The 21604-nt window shown below is 41.3% G+C and overlaps 1 long non-coding RNA gene across 1 annotated transcript; it reads right to left on the bottom strand.

Moving 5' to 3' along the window:
• Positions 1-360: 360 nt before the first annotated feature.
• Positions 361-4190, bottom strand: LOC123333920. Its single transcript, XR_006551512.1, has 3 exons — positions 3904-4190; positions 3724-3783; positions 361-2120 (listed from the first exon to the last, which is right to left on the bottom strand). It is a non-coding gene; the product is annotated as an uncharacterized LOC123333920 (long non-coding RNA).
• Positions 4191-21604: the final 17414 nt, after the last annotated feature.

The following is a 21604-nucleotide window of genomic DNA, read 5'->3' as shown; positions in this document are numbered from 1 at the left end:
AATTCAGAAAAACATTTATAATTTTATTTATTTATTTATTTTTGGCTCTGCTGGGTCTTCACTGCTACACAGGCTTTTCTCTAGTTACAGTGGCTACTCTCGAGTTGTGGTGCACAGGCTTCTCATTGTTGCGAGCACAGGGTCTAGAGCGAGCAGGCTCCAGTAGTTTCGGCTCCCAGGCTCTAAAGCACAGACGCCATAGTTGTGGCACATGGGCTTAATTGCTCTGCGGCATGTGAGATTTTCCCAGACCAGGAATCGAACCCGTATCTCCTGCACTGGCAGGCAGATTCTTTACCACTAAGCCACCAGGGAAGCCAGGATTCAGAAAATTTTGCTCATTTTTTTTTCTCATTACCAAATGTATTTTCATTTGGACACTCATCAAGATAAGAAATTAAAATATCAAGATACTGAGGCACACTGACCAGCCTGACTAAGAACGGTCACAGAGCAGGGATTATAGCTGAATAATGCGGAGCCTCAGGACATGAGGAGGACCCAGCACGCCAGGAAGTGGCTGAAACCCTAGTTACATGAATGAATGACTGAAAGAATAAACAAATGACCTTCAGCTTAACCACTCATTTATCAGCAATTCGGCCCAAAGAACTGGAAACTAATTCATTAGATACTCAGCTGGGGGCCTAGACCTTTACCCACTGAGAACTACCAACCCTATCCCATCCTCCACAGCAGAAACTAGATTCCTAGACTTTGGTTTTTGTGTTAACTTCCTGCCATACATCATGCAAACACCCATAAAATATTCCTAAATCATAAGAGACTTTTTAAAAGCACGTCATCTAAAGCCTTTAGCTTCCCCTCTCAGATCCCATACCTGAATCTCTTTACTCTCCCTGCCTACAGATCTCTGTTCTCTTCTAACAGCTCCTCCTGCTGTGGGCATCTTTTTGCCCCTCAAACAACTGTAAATGTGAAAATGATTCTTCTGAAAGCCAAAACCTATCTCCCTGAAGCATTCATTCATGATTTTATTTCTTCTGCTCTTTGAGGATATACAGATTAAAGCTACCTCCTTTTTCAAATAAGAGCCTCTCATAAATGTCTTTCCTCCATTTGTTCCGTAGAAATCATGTTTCCGTTTTAGATCAGAAAAGCAAAGTTCTGTGCCCAGTGAAGATTCTAACCTAACAGGGTCGTGGGCACAAAACCCAGCACTTGTAGGTGGTGTCTCCATGTCCTTGTTATGTGCTCTGCTTCTTCCTATGGAGCGTTCAGGAAGATAAACATCAGGGCCTTTGGCAACTAGGGCTAAGGTTTGAGCTCAATTTGAAGTCTCCTGTGAAATATGTTGGTGGCTTGAACTCTGACACTTGTGAGTATTAGCTCACACAGTAAAACTATCATGACTAATTCAGCCCAACTGGAGGAAGTTATTGGCGGGATGCAGGGTAGCTGGGGTGACTTAAGGCATTGCTTTTTGAGAAAGGCAACTTGCATGAATGAAGACTGAATGATTTGTTAACCCCCAGAGAAGGTGTTACATATAGGTCAAACCTGAGTTCATTGCTAGGGCAGCTGTGCTAAAGGGCTCTGGCTATAAATTCACCTTATTTCAGCATTTATAACAATGGCTTTAAGAACTTCGAAGAGTGTCCAGAATAATTTAATAAAGCTTATTTTTGTTATATGGGTCTACTTGAAATAGGGCCATGATCTTCATCTTTTTTTTTATGACTAACCACTACACAGAACAATTCCTTGCCTTTATTGTTGGAAGTAAGATCCTCCTTATTGTCTCAAGTGGACATTCATGGAGCAAGGGAAGGAATTCCATGACCCCTGGAAGGCTTTCGTCAGCAGTGTAGCGCACCATGGCCATAATCTCTGGGCCACCATTTGGCTTACTGAATCTTCTTGACTTTAATTGAAACCCAGATGTAATCTTTTATAGCTCAATGACTTTTTTCTCCCAGGCACTCTGATGAAATATAAACAGTTCCCTAGTATCCACTGAAAATAGTTTCTATTCCTCATTTCTGTTTCTAATTAATTGTTGAGCAATTAGATTGAAACTTGATCTGTAGCAGTCACCATAAAATTGTACCACTGCAGAGTCTTAATAATCATAGGCATCACCACAAAAGTAAGATGTTCTGGAGGAAAAAAAAAAAGAGGAAAAATATTTTGAGGGCCTTAATTCATTCAATTAAAAATATAATAATATTTTAACCTAAAAGAATATCTATCGCCTGAACTAATGAGGTCTTTCAGCACCCTGATGAATGAGACAGATACAGAAAGATAATGGGAAAATGCTGAGTTTAAGTGACTAGCTGGTGGTTGACACGATGGAAAACCATGGCAGAACTCAGCAGGGGCCCCTCCTGCTAACCATCATAGACCAGAGCCAATAGTCACGATCTAAATTAAACACCCCTAGCCCAAGAGAGTCGAAGAGATGTCACAATCATGCCGGAAAAATTACAACCAGGGCTTGTCTCAAAATTCCAAATGTGCATCAGAGGAAAAGCATACTGTTCCCCCACCCCACTCCAATTTCCTCCCTTGGGAAAATGACGGCAGTGCCATTTCTAATTCAGTGTTATGCTGGGAAGGTTGCAAATTAATTACAATTATGCCTTCTTTGTGCCAAGTGATAATTTACTGCAATTAATTATCAAAAGATCTACTGCTGTCAATTATGATACTTGCTCTTGAGGGGGGAGGAGCTATTTGTGAGCCTCTGAAATCTGTAAGCAAGTTATGTTTTGCCCTTTTTCTTTTCCATTTCCAATTAAGCTATTATAATTTGTTTTCATTATGCCAAACACAATGGAAAAACTAACAGTGTTACTCTAACCTTTTTCTTAATCTAAATATTATCTAGACTTTCATTGAGTCAACATGCCTATTGTTACACCTGCAAGTCGTACATGGAGGGAGGCATACTTCAGAATTAATGAGCGCAGCTGCGGTCTCTCTTACATTCAGCACTTGTAAAATAGACCTCTTTAAAGTGCCATTATCACAATATTGATAGAGTTATTTATAGCATTGCAAACGCTCCCAGTCATAACAGAGGCCTTGTTATCCACAGCGAGTTCATGCTGCTGTCATCCCCTGGCCTCTATCCAGAGCTGGGGAGCAGGCACCAGGTGGACCATCTTTCAAAAATGAGCTCTAAAAGACATCCAAAAAACTTGTTCTTAAAGTGAATCTGATCGCCAACAGCGGTTCCAGTGACAGAGTGACTACCTGTAGGAAACACAGTAAGTGGGCCAGAGCCCACACATAAGAAACGGCACCTATAACCCAACCCAGCACAGTTCTGCAGGGAAATGGGAAACCCGGGACACAAGGCTTGCGCCATTTCTTCATAAATCAAAGAGGTGCCCGTGCAGGAGGGCAATGTCAGGAGAAACTGTCCATTTCCACACCCTTGCTTGTGCTCTTCCATTCCACAGTGGATGATCACCCTTTCTTCTTTTCTGTGAATGAACCTCCTTATTTGCATCTTCTCCCCATAAAATTTAAGTGCTTTGTGGATTAAGCATGCACCTTATTTGTGTCCTGATTAGCCCAGTGGGAAAGTACTATACTCTGTAATTAGCACCCTGCAAATTTATTTGAGGCTCCTTTGTCAGGCACCAAACCCTGTGTCAACCACAGTATTGGCCCTGTAAAGCAGTATAGATCCTAGATAAGTCATCATTTCTTCTCTTAAGAATATCATAGTCTGGGACAAGGGTCCTTTACCTTTCTTTGAAGTTATAAGATCCTTCGTTAATCTGCGGAAGTAAACGCTTCAGGATCTGTCTGTAGAGAAAGCAAGATGTCACTCAAATAGACTCCAGGGCCAGGGCTCTTATGACAGAGGCTGCCTCAGAAGCCATCTGTCAGCACAAGGTAGAAGACACTGAACTCATATATCCAGACCTTTTTACGAGAGTGAAGATCCCCTCCAGATGTCCTTGGATGTGTGTGGTGGGACTGAGGCAGGAGACCGGCAGTGACTTACACGGCCTCTGTAAAGTAAGTGACTGTCTGCCAGGGACCCTCTGAGAAAGTGACAAGCTTCTCTGCAACAGATGGCCTGATTCCCTGTCACCTTTCAGGGTGCCCATGTGGGTGAGAAATCTCTAGGTAGTGCACCTAATTGTAGGGAGTCACAGCCTTATAAAGCCCATTCAGGGACCACCCTCACCCCCACTCTCACCCATTACCTCACTCCATCCTGTGATTAGTGGCAATGAATTATAAGAATTGTATGCTGGTTGGGCAAGGGCATGCTTTGCCTGGGAAAAAGACTATTTATCAGCCTTCCTCCCAGAAGCACATTCTCCCTAAACAGGTTGGCCTGGCTTGCTTGAATAGTGAGGGCCAGCCAGTTATCCCATATTTTTGTAAGTTTATGTTTGGACAAGTAGATTTGATTTCTTTTTCCTATCTGCATTCTGATTGAATGCACCTCCCCCACCCCACCCACATGCTAGACTCTCTCCTTGCTGGCGGTGAAGATGAGCACGTGTTGATCAAATCTGCCAAGCATATAGGTCAGCTCCTCTGCCAGCCTCCACCACAGAGCCCTGGGATAACAGAAACCCAGCTGAGAGGGAGAGATAAGCCCTAATGCATAATCTTCCCCACCCATCCACATCTGAGTTTGCAAATAGACATTCAGAAGTGACCTTGGCTCCCAGGGGTTTCGACATGCTCTGTTCTTGCCAGCCAAACCCTGCCCTGAGCTCCATTCACAGACACCCATCTCTCACCTGCATGGACACGCTAAAGGGAGATGGGTCACATGGCCATCCCGTGGGAGCAGCCTGTCACTCATCTTGAGGCACAAGACCAAACTACCACATAGCTCGCAGAGGCCTTTCCCTCTGAATCCCATCACCTGCAGTTATTGCTCCTAAAAGGAATTTTTCCCTTTGCACCAGGTAGCTGGGGATGGCTGCTTCACGCAGCCTGGGTGCAGTTCACAAAGTGCTTCTCTGAGAGGCAGCCCCTGTCACAGGAAGAGCCTGGGGAGGTGGGGACCCCAAGATACTAATCCTAGCTCTACTGTATTATAGTCACTTTTCTCTTCAAGTCTTCACTTCCTCATCAGCAAAAGGAAGGACTCAGCCTAAAGGAGAGGTTGCAACCTCAACCACTCTCTAGGACCAAGAGGGTCACATAGATGACAGCAGCTGCCAACAGGCGGTGTTCAGAGCCATGGTGCCCAGAGAAAGCCTGCCCCACCGATACAGGCATTTTTTTCTATTCTAAAATTGTTAAATGCGCTTGAACAGCAAAATATGTCTGCATTCGAAATTCGTCCTGTGACTGCAAGTTGTGAGGTGGGCTGTTGGTCACAGCCAAAGCAAAATGATACTATTGGTATTTCAGAACCTGTTTTATTTAGTGGATCTCAGAAGTATTTAAGATGTTTTAAATAGAATCAGTGAAATTAAATAGATTTCAAATATGAAATTTTAGGGACTTCCCTGGTGATCCAGTGGTTAAGACTTAGCCTTCAATGCAGGAGGTGGAGATTCAATCCATGGTCAGGGAGCCAAGATCCCACATACCTTGAGGCCAAAAAACCAAAACATAAAACAGAAGCAATATTGTAACAAATTCAACAAACACTTTAAAAATGGTCCACATTAAAACCAAAAACAAAAACTTAAAAAAATTAAGAAATTTTAGCTGAATCTTCCTTGGCCATTATTGGTTCTGTTGCTGTCTTTGACATTAATCTCTTCTGCCTGGGGCAGCTTAGAGCAACTGTGGGTGATAGAGTCAGTCCAGGTGGGCTCCAAAGTCTCCTGCAGGGTCAAGCCCCTAAAAGCAACCTTTAGGACCACTGCTACTCTGGGCAGCTCTTCTGCTCTGTCCACGAGCTCCTAACTGCAGCACTCCTTCTCTCTCCCTCTTCTGTCCAGGAGAAATGACCCTGCCTGCAGCCCACCCTTTCTCTTCTTGTGTAGGACAGGAGGTAGGCAGAGGGGCAGAGTTCCTTGCAAAGCTAGCTATCCAGAGGAAAAATTTTTGGTGATGTTATTCACTTTCTCCCCATCCCCTGTGCAGCCACTGTGCCGTGTGGAGGAAAGAAGGATGTGCCCCTGCTCCATGCTCCTCTGGCTGCACCCGTGCTTACCTCTGTCACTACACTTTTCTGTTTTGCTTTTTTATATCATCCACATGTCTGTTTCTCCCACTAAATCTGTAAGGTCCTTGAAGGTATTTTTGTGTCCCCAGTTTCTAGCATAGTGTCTGACATACAGTAGATTCCACACATTTTTTATATTATTCCTTACTTTGTATTTATTGCAAGGATGTTGAAGTTATATAAACAAAATAAAGAAGATAGGGCATTCTGGGCTTGGGGGAGCATAAACATAATAAACATAATCTATCATTATTTGTATTTCTTCAGAATGTCTGGCTTTTCCACTCCATGGCATTGCCAGAACCTAGGGCAACCCCTGACATATAGTATGTGCTGAATTAATATTGTCTGAATGAATGAATGAATGAAGGGAGAAAAGTCATTTCACACAATTTCTATTTCCATCAGCCTTCCTGGAAAAATTGCTTTTCTTCCTTGCTTTCTTGAAGTCACATACCAGACCCTCGCCTCTTAAGCCATGTGTTGATAATTTATATCTTTGCATTGGTTGAGGGTCTCGAAATCTTGAAAGAAAACCCTATACAGAGCTCATGTTCATACACAATAAAGCAGACTGACAGTTAAATCAGAAAGGCTGTTTCATAATTTAATTAAACTCCCTTAAATGTAGACATTAGTCAAGGACAACTTTATTGATTGAGTCTAATTGCATATATTTTCTTGTACTTTTACTGAAGCCTATTTTTCAAGTCACTTGAAAGACTACTCCCATTTTTGAAAGAGGATACGACAAAGTGAGGTTTGAATTCATTACCTTTCGGACATACTGTCATTCCCTGGCTAGCACCAATCCGTTACAAAATGTGATAGTGTAATTACTTATAGGACTCCCAATCTACCTTTTTACAAGTCTTAGTTACTAGAAAATTCTGAACATCTGTCTGACTTTCATTCATTGAATCAGTCAATCAGTCATTTGACAAACATTTATTGAATCTCAGTTATGTGCTAGAAATACAGAGATGAATGATGCACAAAACTGCTCTCCAGGAACACCCAGTTTGATGGAGGAGGTTGATAAATAAATAGTTAATTTACTGTAATATGCATAGTGGACTAAGAGATCTGTATCAGACACCAGGTACCCCAGAGAAGGATGGGGTGACTCATGAGGAAGAGGTCAGGGAAGGCTTCACAGAGTCATGTGTGAGCTGGGTTTCATTAAACCTTATATAATAAAAGGAGTAGCAGGGCTTTAGACAAATAAAGTGGGGTAAGGACAGTCCAGGCAATGTCACCACTAGAGCAGATATATCCACAAGAGGAAGTAAGGAGCAACTAAAGCGCTGAATGCCTGAGGTGGAGGAGCAGCAGGTCACCCTAGAGAAGGAGCTGAGGGTCAGGATGAAAAGCTTTTCTGAAGACTGGGGGCATGATCAGCTTGACACTGTGGAAAGACGGCCCTAAGCAGTTGCATAGAAAATAAACCACAGAACAGTAGGTTTCATGCTTCTAGCTGAAGTCACCCTGTCCAGCACCTCCTTCCCCAACTTTCTATGGACCAGCAGTGAGAATCCATTCCTTGCCTTTCCTGGGAGGCTACCTATAGCCCTTGGTTCCTGGTCCCTTTCTCCACCTTCAAGGCCAGCAGCATTGCTTGTGTCTGATTGTCCTTTCATCCTCACATCTTCTCTGACTCTCCTCTTCAGCCTCCCACTTCCACTTTTAAGGACTTTCATTTATACATTGGATCTACCCGGATAATCTAGGATCATCTCCCCATCTTAAAGTCAGCTGATTATCAACCTTAAATCCTCCTTGCCATGTCAGGTGACCTATTCAAAAGTTTCAAGGACTGTGACATGGGCATCTTGAAGGGGCCATTATTTTGCCATTACAAGGAGGAAGCAGACAGAATGAGACAGGTTTGCAACATCTGTGAGGAGGAAAGCACCTAGTGTGATGGAAGGAGCCCTTTCCACTGTGGCTTTGAAGTTAGAGACCTACATTACATCAACAACTCATCCACATGCTCACCCATGAATTAGAACAATTCAGTTGATATTTCTGAGTCTCAGTACCTTCATCTATCAAGTGAGAAAAACCATAACTACCTCCCAGGAAAACTGAGAGAATCAAATGTTCTTTAAAATTAAGGAAGCAGTGCTTGGCCAAGAGTAAGTACTCAGAAAATGAGGAGGAAGAGTAAAAAGTTGGTTCCAGCTAAACTATTAGGAGCTAGCAGAGGAGTAAAAAGAAGACAAGGCTGGACACGTAAGCAGAATCCATACCATCAAGAGCCTAGAATGCAAGAATTTGACTATGAAATGCTATCAAAGACCCCGACTAGAACAACAATGAATGGCCAGAATATTCACCCAGCAAACAAGAGTTTCAGAAGAATTAGATTGAATAGCTTTGGCATGAAGAGTCCCTCAGGACAGGTAGGCTAGGCTCCCGCACAGCTAGATACCACATTTTAAGCCAATAAGCAGAAAAGAAATCCCCCATTCTGCTGCTGCCCATGGTGAACAGCGTGTTGCCCTCAAAGTGCTCAGTTAATGTTCACACATAATTTTAAGTCTGCTTTAACCTCAGATTCATAGATTTCCAACTTACCCAACATCTGGAACACCAAGGACACTGGAAAAGCCACTCTGGGAGCCTGCCATTTAGACAGTGGTGCCTCAATAAACATTTGTTGATCAAAAACTGCAAACATAGGAGAAAGAAGATTTGGAAACCAAAACCAGGTCTTCTGAAGTGGAACAGAATTTGCAAAGTCTGAACTGTGACATATTGAAAAACATATTTTGCAAGTGAGAACTTGGGGAAAATTATCATCTAAGGTCAGCAAAAACATCCAGGGAAGAAAAAAGAGAATCTAGAACATTTGTGCATGTGAAGGGAACATTCTGGACTTATTTTCCTTTTTCTCCAAATCATATGCATACACACACACAACCTGGGGCAATGCCTAACTGCAATCATCAAGCAGTAACTTTGAACGTTCAGGAAGATTCTTCTAAGTTCCTATGACTATTATACCATCGGATATCCCTAACTAATATTTGTTAATTAGCAATAAGAATTTGTTTTGTAAAATTTTTCTGCAATCGACAATATACTTCATATGGCTTTTCTAGTTGATTAGCTAGTCAGGTAGTTCTCTATAAATTGATATACTTCTGATAATAAAAATAATATTTTTTGAATGACTGTTTTCCTCTTGATTATAGGCTAACAAATAAACACTGTGCTTATTGCACAGATCTCTGCCAATAATATGAATCATTTTAGGGCATGTGTAGTGAGTTCCAAATGTGTCAACTTTAGCTTCCTGGTTTAGAATACTTGTCAGAGCATTCATCATAGACCAATGTCACCATGTCTCCAGAAGTTTCCTTTTAAAATATAGATTTGTTCAGTGGCACTAGTGGTAAAAGACAAAACAAACAAACAAACAAAAACATCTGCCAATGCAGGAGACACAAGAGAAGTGGGTTTGATCCCTGGGTTGGGAAGATCGATCTCCTGGAGGCAATCCAATCCAGTATTCTTGCCTAGAGAATCTCTTGGACGGAGAAGTCTGGCAGGCTATAGTCCATGGCGTCACAAAGAGTCGGACATGACTGAAGTGACTTAGCATGCAGCATGCACGCAAGGCAAGTGAAGCAGAACTAATGTTTGTAGAACTCCTCTCTAAGCTTTTTCATGGACATTAGCTCACTTAGTCCCCACAGCAACCCTGTGGTGAGCAATTATGAGCCCCATTTTATAGATGAGAGGGTGAACCTCAGAGTTTAATATCTTGCCAAAGGTCTTTCCACCAGTAAGTGGCAGAACTAGGATTTAGACCCAGTTTTCTCAGCCAGCTTTACTTCCAGCTGCCAAGACAACTGGAAAGTTAAAGCAAAAGTCACTGATGAACCAGAACAGATGCTGAAACCTAGAGGAAGAGGCCTGAAAAAGAGTCACCCTCACTCTTTGACTTATGTTAAAGAAAACCTCACTTAACTAGGAATTATTAATTTGTCCCTAAGAAGAAACCAAGAAAGATTTCAGTCAATAAATCATCCCTGTATGGCAGTTGAAAGCAAGGCTGATAATAAGAGCTATAGTCATAATAATATTTATGACTACCTACATTCATTTATACCTACTATATGCCAGGCATTCTTCTAACACCTTAGAGATACAAACTCTTTTAATCGTACAACATCTCTGTTCCATTTTATTGATGAGGAAGTAGAAGCACAACAAGACCACAAGGTAAGTGACAGATAAGAATCAACCCAGGCAAGTCTGGTTTCAGCAGCCACAGTCTTATCCACTAAACTTCACTGCCTCCATAAAGGAGATTCCAAGTTATATAATATCAATGAACACAGAATCACACTGATACAAGAGGGTTTTTTAGCCACAGAAGTAATGATGGATGCATGTTTATAAACTTTGCAATTTATAAAAGCAACTTATTCATAATCATTCATATCATTCATTCACTATTATCTCCATTGATTCTCTTAAAAAAGAGACTGAAAGTATATTTTTTGTCCACACTGTACTGATCCTTTCATTCATTCAACAAATTTATATAAAGTGAACACTTGTCTTGAACAAGCTTTGGAGATAGAGAAGTACTCAAAAAGAATCTCATCTTTGCCTTTATAGAGTTTACAATACAGTAGACAGGATATTCTTTAATAAATAATCATGTGAGTATGTAATTACAAATGGTGATAAGAACTTTGCATGAAAAGTATTGGGGATTATGAGAGCATATAATAGAAGATGACCTAGGTATTCAAAGACTCGCTGATAGATCTAGGCTGGAAGACATCCCTGAGGAAATTAATTTGAGCTAAATTCTAAGAACAATTGAGAATTAATTTAAATTTTACCCTGTGAGTAAAGACTTCCTCCCTATTCAAAATAACAAGCACTTTTCATAGACCTTACTCCCCTCTAATCTTCCCTATCAATTATCATCTTCTAACAAACAATTTACTTATTTATTATGTTTCTTTTTGGTCTGAGTACCACCTTACCCCCAACAAGAATATGAGCTCTATGGGGATGGTGAATCAGTTTCATTTACTCAAGTCTTTGGCAAACGTGGAACCTCAATAAATATAACAAAGGAACTAGTGAAAGGGGCTTGGGGATGTCATAACCAACAATAAAGGGGGAACATTTCTCAGTAGATACATCCCTCTTTCAAAGGACCTGGGGTAGGAGGGTGTATCGATTTTTATTTTTTGGCCATAGCACACAGCAAGTGAAAATCTTAGTTTCCTGACCAGGGGTTGAACCCGTGACCCCAGCAGTGGAAGCTCAGAGTCTTAATCACGGGACTGTGAGGGAAGTCTCCATATCGGTTTTGAAGGAACTCAAGATGGCCATCAGGCATGTTGAGCAAGGAAGAGAGAGGCAGAAAATGAGATGGAAAGGGAAGATTAGACCATGTTGTGAGAAAAAGGAAATTCAGAGTGAATGATTCCCCCTCACCAAAGAAAAGGAGCCGTATGTGTATTTCAAGTACGCTCTAGCCTAGTTTGTCACCTCTTAGATTTCTCCCAGAGGAGTAGGGAACTACATGCTTTTCAAACAAAAATGACCAAGCTTAAGCAGTTGGCATGAACAATGACAAAGAACGCTCAGATTGGGAAAATAATTAATAGATGGTTAAAATATGGTCATTTAACATGCCTGAGGCAGAAAAGCTTGATGGATGTGGTTGATTTACGAGCAGCTGGATATTAATGCACAGGATGTCAAAGTGTGTGAATTTTGTAGAGTTTCCTAATTCTGCTTTGTTAGAACATAATATTAAAAAAGTGGTATCCTAGATCATTACTGTCTCAGCTAGAGATAATTGATATTGTGGCAGATAGCCAGCATTGTTGAAGGAAAGAGAATGTTTCAGGAGGCCAGAAACACCAGACATTCTAGGACCCATGGATAGATTTCTACTTGCCTGCCCCAAGGCACCATTGACCTCTTACAGGAAGGAATCTCTTAAGGAAGTCTTCCTTAGAACAAGATGGCAGAGGGGGGACTCCTTTATGTCCCTCCACCTGGTTCAGAAGAGAGAGATTTGTGTCTTTTAATTAAAGTGCATCTTGGTCAAACTAGTGTTCTTACTGTCAAACTAGTGTTCTGACCGGAAGCTTATTTCATACAGACTCCCAGATTACGCCTAACATGTGGTAGGACTCTTGAAACCCTGTGGCACAGTATTACAGAAGGAGCTTGGGGCTTGATTTTGTCAAACAAATTAAATGTCTGCACTTCATACACTAACAAGGCCAAATTAAACACTCGTCAAAAGGGAGACACCTTTCAATGGGCAATGCCTGCAGCCTCCTTGACACCAGCTAGCTTTCTCAACAAACCCCAGACTGTCTTCACTGGATGCATGAAGATGGCATTTTATTTCCAAGGTAGTTGTTTCTAAGATTTGTCTTCCCTAAAAGGATGATTCTTATTCCAGCTACTCTGAAAGTCTAGTTAGTACAAGAAAGAGTTTAACCACCATAGATAATTTGTTCTCACAGATAAACATTGCCACAGGTGTCAGCTATTTATTTTGCCCAGAAGGTAATTTATAGTAAATTAAATGAGACCACCATGCCACTGACCCTTCCTAGAACTTTAAGAATGGCTATTTACAAACTGAACTATGATAACTTACTCCGTGATTCCATTCTCTAACATGGTCACTGCCAGTTCTTTGGTTGCTGTCAGCTAGAGATATCCAGCACATCGTTTAGGTGAAAATCTAGTTAAAACCTAACATAAGCTGGTCTGGCTGTGGTTTTGTCAGGCAGCTATTGACCTGGGAAGCACTTTAAAGAAGTAGAACCTTGCTCCAAGTTATTTTCTCGTCTTTCTCAGTCTTTGTATTCATTCTGAAATGCTACATGTTGAAAGCTAAGAGACCTTGAAAGAATATTTGACCACGTAATTCTCAAAAAAAGTCAGCTAAACAGTGGCATCAGAATTAACTGAGGTGCTTATTAAAAATACATTTTTCCAGGTTCCACCCCAGACCTGCTTGAACAAAGGCTGTGGTTGTGGAACCTAGGGATCCAGGTTAGCAATAAGTCCCTCAAGGGATCTGGGGGGCTTCCCAGGTGACTCAGTGGTAAGGAATCCACCTGCCAATGCAGGAGACACAGGAAACTCAAGTTCAATCCCTGGGTCAGAAAAATCCCTTGGAGGAGGAAATGGCAACCCACTCAGTATTCTTGCTTGGAGAATGCCATGGACAAAGGAGCCTGGGGTTGGGGGGACTGCAGTCCATGCGATCACAAAGAGTCAGGTGTGACTCAGCATGCAAGAGATTTTGTTCCTTAACCACTATGTTTGGAAACCAGAGTTATATTCCTCTCCTCACCCCATAATCAGACTACATAACCCTCTTAGTAGATGAGATCTTATATAGAGAAATAACAAATATTTCCCATGCACATTTTTAATTATTATTAGGAACAGAGAAAGGCCTCAAGTTATCAACATGAATTTCACATTTTCATTCCATTATCTGGGTTGGTTAGGATACTGCATTATAAAGAAGAGTCTAGCAAGTGGGTTACAGTGGCCAGAGTTTTCAGGTGAGGTTATAGTCAACATCAGGCACCTGCTACGTCTGGTTGGAGTAGGACTTCCACAAGTAGCTTCTCTAATAGGAAATCCAAGACCATCACAGGAAGGGATCAACCAAGGTCGGATGAGGACTCAAGCACTTTTCATGCATTAAATTATTTAATCTGACAGTGACCCTCCTACACAGACCCCCCCTATTATTAATACCATTTTAACAAGTGAAGAAACTAAAGCACAGAGAGGTTAAGTAACATGCCAAGGTCACACAGCTAGTGAGTGGCTTCAGAACCAGGCAAGATGGCTATAGAATCCACATCTTTAAACATTAAACACACTGCTTCTTCAAAAGTCTAATGATAAGGATTATGCTCTAATCAACAGAGAAGTGGAACACTCACTCAGTAGGAAAGACAGCCAGAGCTTGGCTGTAGCACAGGTCAACCTACCAGTCATTAAAAAAAAAAAAAAAACTTAAAAACTTTTGCACAGCAAAGGAAACTGTAAGCAAGGTGACAAGACAACCCTCAGAATGGGAGAAAATAATAGCAAATGAAACAACTGACAAAGGATTAATTTCCAAAATATATAAGCAGCTCATACAACTCAATGCCAGAAAAATAAACAACCCAATCAAAAAGTGGGAAAAAGACTAAATAGACATTTCTCCGAAGAAGACATACAGATGACTACAAACACATGAAAAGATGCTCAAAATTGCTCATTATTAGAGAAATGCAAATCAAAACTGCAATGAGATATCACCTCACACCAGTCAGAATGGCCCTCATCAAAAAGTCTACAGACAATAAATGCTGGAGAGGGTGTGGAGAAAAGGGAACACTCTTGCACTGTTGGTGGGAATGTAAATTGATACAGCCACTATGGAAGACAGTATGGAAATTCCTTTAAAAACTAGGAATAAAACCATCATATGACCCAGCAATCCCACTCCTAGGCATATACCCTGAGGAAACCAAAATTGAAAAACACACATGTATCCCATTGTTCATTGCAGCACTATTTACAATAGCTAGAACGTGGAAGCAACCTAGATGTCCATCTTCAGATGAATGGATAAAGAAGTTGTGGTACACATACACAATGGAGTATTACTCAGCCATTAAAAGGAACATATTTGAGTCAGTTCTACTGAGGTGGATGAACCTATAACCTATTATACAGAGTGAAGTAAGTCAGAAAGAGAAAGATAAATATCGTATTCTAACACATATATATGGAATCTAGAAAAATGGTACTGACGAATTTATTTACAGGGCAGCAGTGGAGAAACAGACATAGAGAACAGACTTATGGACATGGGGAGAGGGGAGGAGAGGGTGAGATGTATGGAAAGAGTAACATGGAAACTTGCATTACCACATGTAAAATAGATATCCAATGGGAATTTGCTGTATGTCTCAGGAAACTCAAACAGGGGCTCTGTATCAACCTAGAGCGGTGGGATGGGGAGGGAGATGGGAAGGAGGTTCAAAAGGGAAGGGATATATGTATACCCATGGCTGATTCATGTTGAGGTTTGACAGAAAACAGCAAAGTCCTGTAAAGCAATTATCCTTCAGTAAAAAAAAAAAAAAAAAAAAAAAATTAATTAATTAATTTTTAAAAACCAGATGATATAAATTCAATACTAATTTACATGAATTATATTAGAAAGAATATTCTTTGGATTTTGATCATGGAAATCTTGGGGAGAAAAAAAGTTTTCCAAATTCAATTCAAAGGTGTACAATGTTAAATATATGTTCCTATTGTAAAAAGATAAAAAATAAAAGCTGCATCTTAGTAACCATCAGCACACTTCAGGCACAATGACTTCTAGACTGTACAGCAGCCAGACTAATTCCAACCAACCTCACCTCCAGGGATGGTGTAGGGGCTCCTTCTGTTGTCTCTGCTCTAGAAGGAACCAGCTTAAGAGAGCAGGGTGTTGGGCATTGCCTTACCTCCCAGGCTGCCATAACAGTATGCCTTAGATGGCTTAAACAGCAGAGATGTACTCTTGCAGTTATGGAGGTGGGAAGTCTGAGATCAGGGTGCCAGCATGGGTGGTCTCTGGTAAGACTTCTCTTTCTGGTTTGCAGGCAGCCTCCTTCTCTCTGTGCTCACATGGCCTTTCCTTGGTTACTATGTATGAAGAGAGAGAAGACTCTCTTGGCCTCTTTTTAGAAGGTCACTAGTCCTGGGACTTCCCCAGCTAGTCCAATGGTTAAGACTCTGAGGATCTGACCCCTGGTTGGGGAAATAAGATCCTGCATGCTGTGCCTGGTGGCCAAAAATGCATACATACGTATGTACATAAAATAAAAGATCAGCAATCCTATCAGATTAGGACCCCATCCTTATGACCTCATATAACCTTAGTTTCTTCCTAAAAGCTCAATCTCCAGATACAGTCTCATTGAGGGGAAGAGGGGCTGGGGCTGCAACCATATGAATTTGGGGGGGACACAATTTAGTCCACAGAAATCACTTAGATATTATGGGAGAAGACGGATCCAACACCAGCAATGACGATACTGATTTCTGCCGCTGAGGATCTCCTCAGACTCTGAGTTAAGCACTTCCTGTATGCTACCTCATTTAATCAGTGCCCTACAAGCTCAGGAGTAATAAACTCATTTTTTAAATGAGAAAACCGAAAAGGTCAGAGATTTGGGGGACTTCAGATTTAACTAGTGGCAGAGCCAAGCTCTGACTCTGCTCAGTCTGACTCTCAATCCCTATGCCAGAAATGACTCTGGATCCGTGATCTGGATCCCTTAGAAAATCTAAATCAAGTTATAAACCCTCTCCCTAGGAAAAAAACACACAAACACAAAATTTGCATGTAATTTTAGGGGGCCTCCCAGCAATCCAGAGGTTAAAGGAAGTGAAAAAATAGAATAAACAAGGGTTTTATTTTTCTGGAGAATCAGAATCTCAAATGTGTGCTACATGCATGCTCAGTTGTGTTCAACTCTTTGCGACCTCATGGACAGTAGCCCATCCATAGGATTCTCCAAGTAAGAATACTGGAGTGGGTTGCCATTTTCTCCCTCAGGGGATCTTCCTGGCCCAGGGATGGAACCTGAGTCTCCTGCATTGGCAGGTGGATTCTTTACTGTTGCATCACCTGGTAGGCATATTATAGAGCAATGGTAACTTTTGCATAAATTTCTAAGCTGAAGCATGTACATCAGAGAAACTTGCATGATACATGGGCTGCAGTGGGCTTAGCCCCAGGACAACAAGACCACCATCCCCTGACTGGAAGTAACAAGGCGGCATCAGGCTCCCTCTTTCTCTCTTTTTCTGGGAACGGATTTGATGCAGGGAGAGGGAAATGGCTCTTTAAGATGTACCAAAGAAGCAAGCTAAAGTCACCTGAGAGCAGGAGGCTAGAATTCAGAGACAGCCAGGGATCAACAGATAATAGAGACTGAAGCAGATCTGGTATGATATAGCAGGCATCTCTCAGCCTAAGGGGCCACCCCACAGCAGCCCCTGTCTGCCTTCTCCATGAGGAATGTGGGTTCGGTCGGGACACATCTTTATTTCCTTAAAGCAAAAAATCCAAATTTTTATGTAAAATCTCCCCATTTTCAAATGTCAACTCTTAGAGGACATGCAGCCTTAGAATAATCTCATTCTTCTTAGTTTTTAGTTTCTCCTGTTGGTAACATGAGATTTGTAGTAAGATTAGTCTCAGGGGATTTTTTTTCAAAGATCAAATGAAATAAGGTATATAAATATGCTTTATAAACTATAAAGCACTATACAGGTGTTAACAAAAAACCTGTAAAAAGCAATTTCTCTCCAGCGGTAGTGATAGTATATTTAATAGCTGGGCATCACACACCAATAGAGTCTGAGCTATAGCAGAAAGGACCTTTTTAAAATGTGAGTCAGATTATTTACCCCCTCAGTTAAACTCTCATCCCACTTAAAGTAAAATCAAAGCTCTGTATGGTCTGGGTACTGTCCACCTCCCACCCAATCCCTGACCTTCCCCTCCAGCCCTTCCCCTCTAGGATGCTCCAGCCATGGCTCGTTTCTATTCCTCAACCACAGGAGGATTCTCCTCTTGGAGTCTTGGCACGAGGCTCGTTGACTAGCACACTGTGTCCCTGACCTGCATGGTGGACTCATCTTTTAACTCTCAGGTCAACAACCCCTTCTGAGAGGGGCATTCCAGTCCAAAAGAGCCACCTGATCACCCTCAGCAGCCACACTTGACTTTATTCTTAGCATAGCCCTTCTCACTATTCGATATGGTTCTTGATTTTTATTGGTTTCCTTTTTTAACAAATGTGTCATCCCACAAGATACGAGCTCTAGTTAGAAAGGTCCTACATAGTCTTTTTGTTTATTTGCTTTTTATATTTTTTAAAATTTACTCTTAATTGGAGGATAATTGCTTTACAAGATTATGTTGGTTTCTGCTGTATGTCAGGGGCTTCCCTCATAGCTCAGTTGGTAAATCATCTGCCTGCAATGCAGAAGACCGAGGTTCAATTCCTGGGATGAGAAGATCCCCTGGAGAAGGAAATGGCAACCCACTCCAATATTCTTGCCTGGAGAATCCCATGGACAGAGGAGTCTGACAGGCTACAGTCCATGGGATCGCAAAAGTCAGACACGACTTAGCAACTAAATCACCACCACCACCACCGCTGTATGTCAATCAGCCATACCCCCTCCCTCTAGAACCTCCCTCCCATCCCACCCAAGTCCCATTGCTCTAGGTCTTCACAGAGCACCGGGCTGAGCATCTTGTGTTATACAGCAACTTCCCACTTTTTTACAATGGTGATATATATAATCTTATTCACCACCGAATTCACCAGCCTCTGAGTTAGGTCTGGTATATAGTTGAAATTACAATATCCATTGAAAGAAGAGTCTTAAAATTGGTATTATAGTAGACATTTTAGTAGAAGAGCAAAAAGAACTTTGGACTGGACCAAGGCCACTTCTTGGGTCCCACTCAGATTAACTGAGCCAGAATCTCTAAGAATGTGGTTCAAGTATCTGGATTTTTAGTAAACACCTTAGATGGGTGATTTTGGGTCAGGTGACCTCAGAACACATTTTTATTTTTAACACAGGATTTAGAGGACAAAGACTGAGTTCTAGAGCCTATTTATTTTGCAGGGTGTTCATGAAGCCTCAAAAAATAAAATAGCAAGTAAAGTTCTTTGCCTACACCCAGACTTAGAGAAACACAGGCTGTTCTTCCCTGGCCTTCCTGTCAGGGGCCTGCAGTGTCCACATTCAGGGATAGAAGTTTGCTGTGCCCTCAGGCAGCTCCTTCTTTTCATGGACCTGAGCAAACTCTAAGCCCTCCTCCATGAGGTACATCTTCAAGGATTAAAGACAACTCTACGAGCTTCCTTTAGCATTTCTAGCTTGTGAGCCATTCTCAGACCTTAGCAACCTGGATATGTTTCAGTTTGTCTATGCCATGTTTAGAGTGTAAATTTTTCTAAATTAATGAAATAGTCCTCTACAGTCTGTTCAGTGTAGCTACATGATAAGAATATTATTTTAAAAATGACTGGAGTTGTAAGGTCAAACATTCAGGAATTCGACTTGTTTTTCTCATCTCATCAAAAACAAAGCAGACTTTTATAGAAAGAATCATCTGCAGAATCTCACAAAAGACTGATGGGGAAACAAAAACCCAGACTATCAACCTACAATGAAGAGGAAAATATAATAGTAATAACTAACACAAATGAGCCCCACCTCAAGCCCAACCCCATCACACACTCATTTCATATGCATAACCCTGTAAGGAAGCATCAGGACTCTCCCCCTTTCAGAGATTTGTCCAACATGAGTAACTTGCCCCAAATGACATAATTAGATCTTTGCATACTTGGTATAAGAGCTCAGGCAGCTGGTTGACCCCAGAACCATATACTTACCCACTGACTATGCCCTGTGAAAACTCCTCTTCTGACACCAGGCCAGTTGGCCTGCTCTCTCTCTTTCTTTTCTGTGTCTCACTCTAACCAACCAGTTCTTCTTACTGACACCTCTCTTTCTAGAACAGTACCATGGATGATACCACAATCAAACTCCATCGGCTTTTCCAGTTTCTCCTCTTGAGGGTATTTCTGCAGCCATCAATTATATGTTGATTTTGTAATTTAAGTCTTTGAATTTGGATGGAGGGAGAATTCTTTACTGATGCCTGTAACTTCCTTTAATAATCAACTAAAATTTCTAAATATTTTTCCAGACTACTGGTCTAAAGCTAGGCTTGTATACTTGGGCCACTGATTTTTTTTTTTTCAACCCAAATATGGGACTTTGCATATATACCTGTGGGATTTCATCCTGTGGTTTTGGGCCGTTGTTGTAGCTTGTCAAGATGATTTTAAATCTTGACTCTATCTTTTGCGGTATCAGCTACTCCTCCCAGCTTTATGTCATCTGTAGACTTTATTAAATGAAGCATCTATTCCTCAGGCAAGTAAGTGATAGAAATGTTGAACTGCACAAAGCCAAGCATAGATAGTATGACAGGAGGGATTTTTAAAAATGAGTATTGGTATTGTGCTGGACTGAGCCTGAAGATGAACATTTCGTCACTAAAATTAACCCTCAGATGCACTATTGAAGAGAGTGTAGTTCCAGCTTTCTCCCAGTCTTCTCCATAATGCCACATTCTGGCAGTCATACTAATAGCATGATCATCACTTTTGATGTACCTTTTCATATACTTCCTTGCCCTTTATAATTTATTGCCTTGATGAAGTAAAACACTCTGTGCATATGTGCTTTGGTTACAAAGATGAGGAAAATAAACAATTAAGTTGATCATCTGGGCTCTTAAACCAAGTGTGCAAAGTTCTAATTATGTCATTTAGGGCAAATTACTACTGCTTTGGCAATTTTCATTTCTAAAATAGGGAGAAAATTGTGATTCTTTCTTACAGACTCGTGTGTATGAAATGAGATAGTGTGTGATGGTTCTTGGCCCTGAGTTAGAGTCCATGTGTATTAATTATTACTATTTTTCTCTTCACTGTAGGTTGACACCCTGTTTTTTTTTTTTTCCTCATTAGTCTTTTTTTTTTTTTTTTGGCCACTCCATGGGGCATACTGGCTCTTAGTTCCCCAACCAGGAATAGAACCTGTGCCCCCTGCAGTGGCAGCACTGAGTCCTAACCACTGGACCACAAGGGAAGCCCTCTTCATCAATCTTTGGTGAGATTCTGCAGGTGATTCTTTCTACAAAAGTCTGCTTTATTTTTGACAAATTAGGTGGGAGGGGGTGGAAAATCAAATTCCTGAATGTTTGACCCTGGAGGTCCAGTCATTTTTTTTTTTTAATAATTAACATCACTGGGCTTCTCTGGTGGCTTAGCGGTAAAGAGTTTGCCTGCGGATAGAGGAGTTTGATCCCTGATCCCTGATCTCGGAGGATCCCACATGCCATGAAGTAACTAAGCCTCTGCACCACAACTATCAAGCCTGTGCTCTAGAGCCCAGAAGCCACAACTGCTGAAGCCCGCATGCCCTAGCCTCTGTGCTCTGCAACAAGAGAAGCATCACAATGAGAGGCCCATGCAGCAATGAACCCAGCACAGCCAAAAACAAATAAAATGATTTTTAAAATGATATTAATATCATGTATTATGATGTAATATATCATGATATCATGATATTATGTAATATCATATATTATGAACAGACCATAGTGGACTATTTCATTGGAGAGATGATATGGGAGAAAAAGAGGAAAACACATTACTATGATGAGAGATCAAGAAAGGTGCCCTAAAAGAAAGGGTGCCCAAGTTAAATCTGAAGTTCAAGCGTGGATTGGCCAAAAAAGATTTGGGTGTGGAGTGGTTGTCATGAGCTAAGTTCACAAAGAATCTATGCCATCTT

The sequence above is a fragment of the Bubalus bubalis genome, chromosome 6 (genome assembly GCF_019923935.1).
Source record: "Bubalus bubalis isolate 160015118507 breed Murrah chromosome 6, NDDB_SH_1, whole genome shotgun sequence".
Taxonomy (NCBI): Eukaryota; Metazoa; Chordata; class Mammalia; order Artiodactyla; family Bovidae; genus Bubalus; species Bubalus bubalis.
Note: the sequence above shows the minus strand (reverse complement) of the source record. Positions and strands in the feature narration are given on the sequence as shown.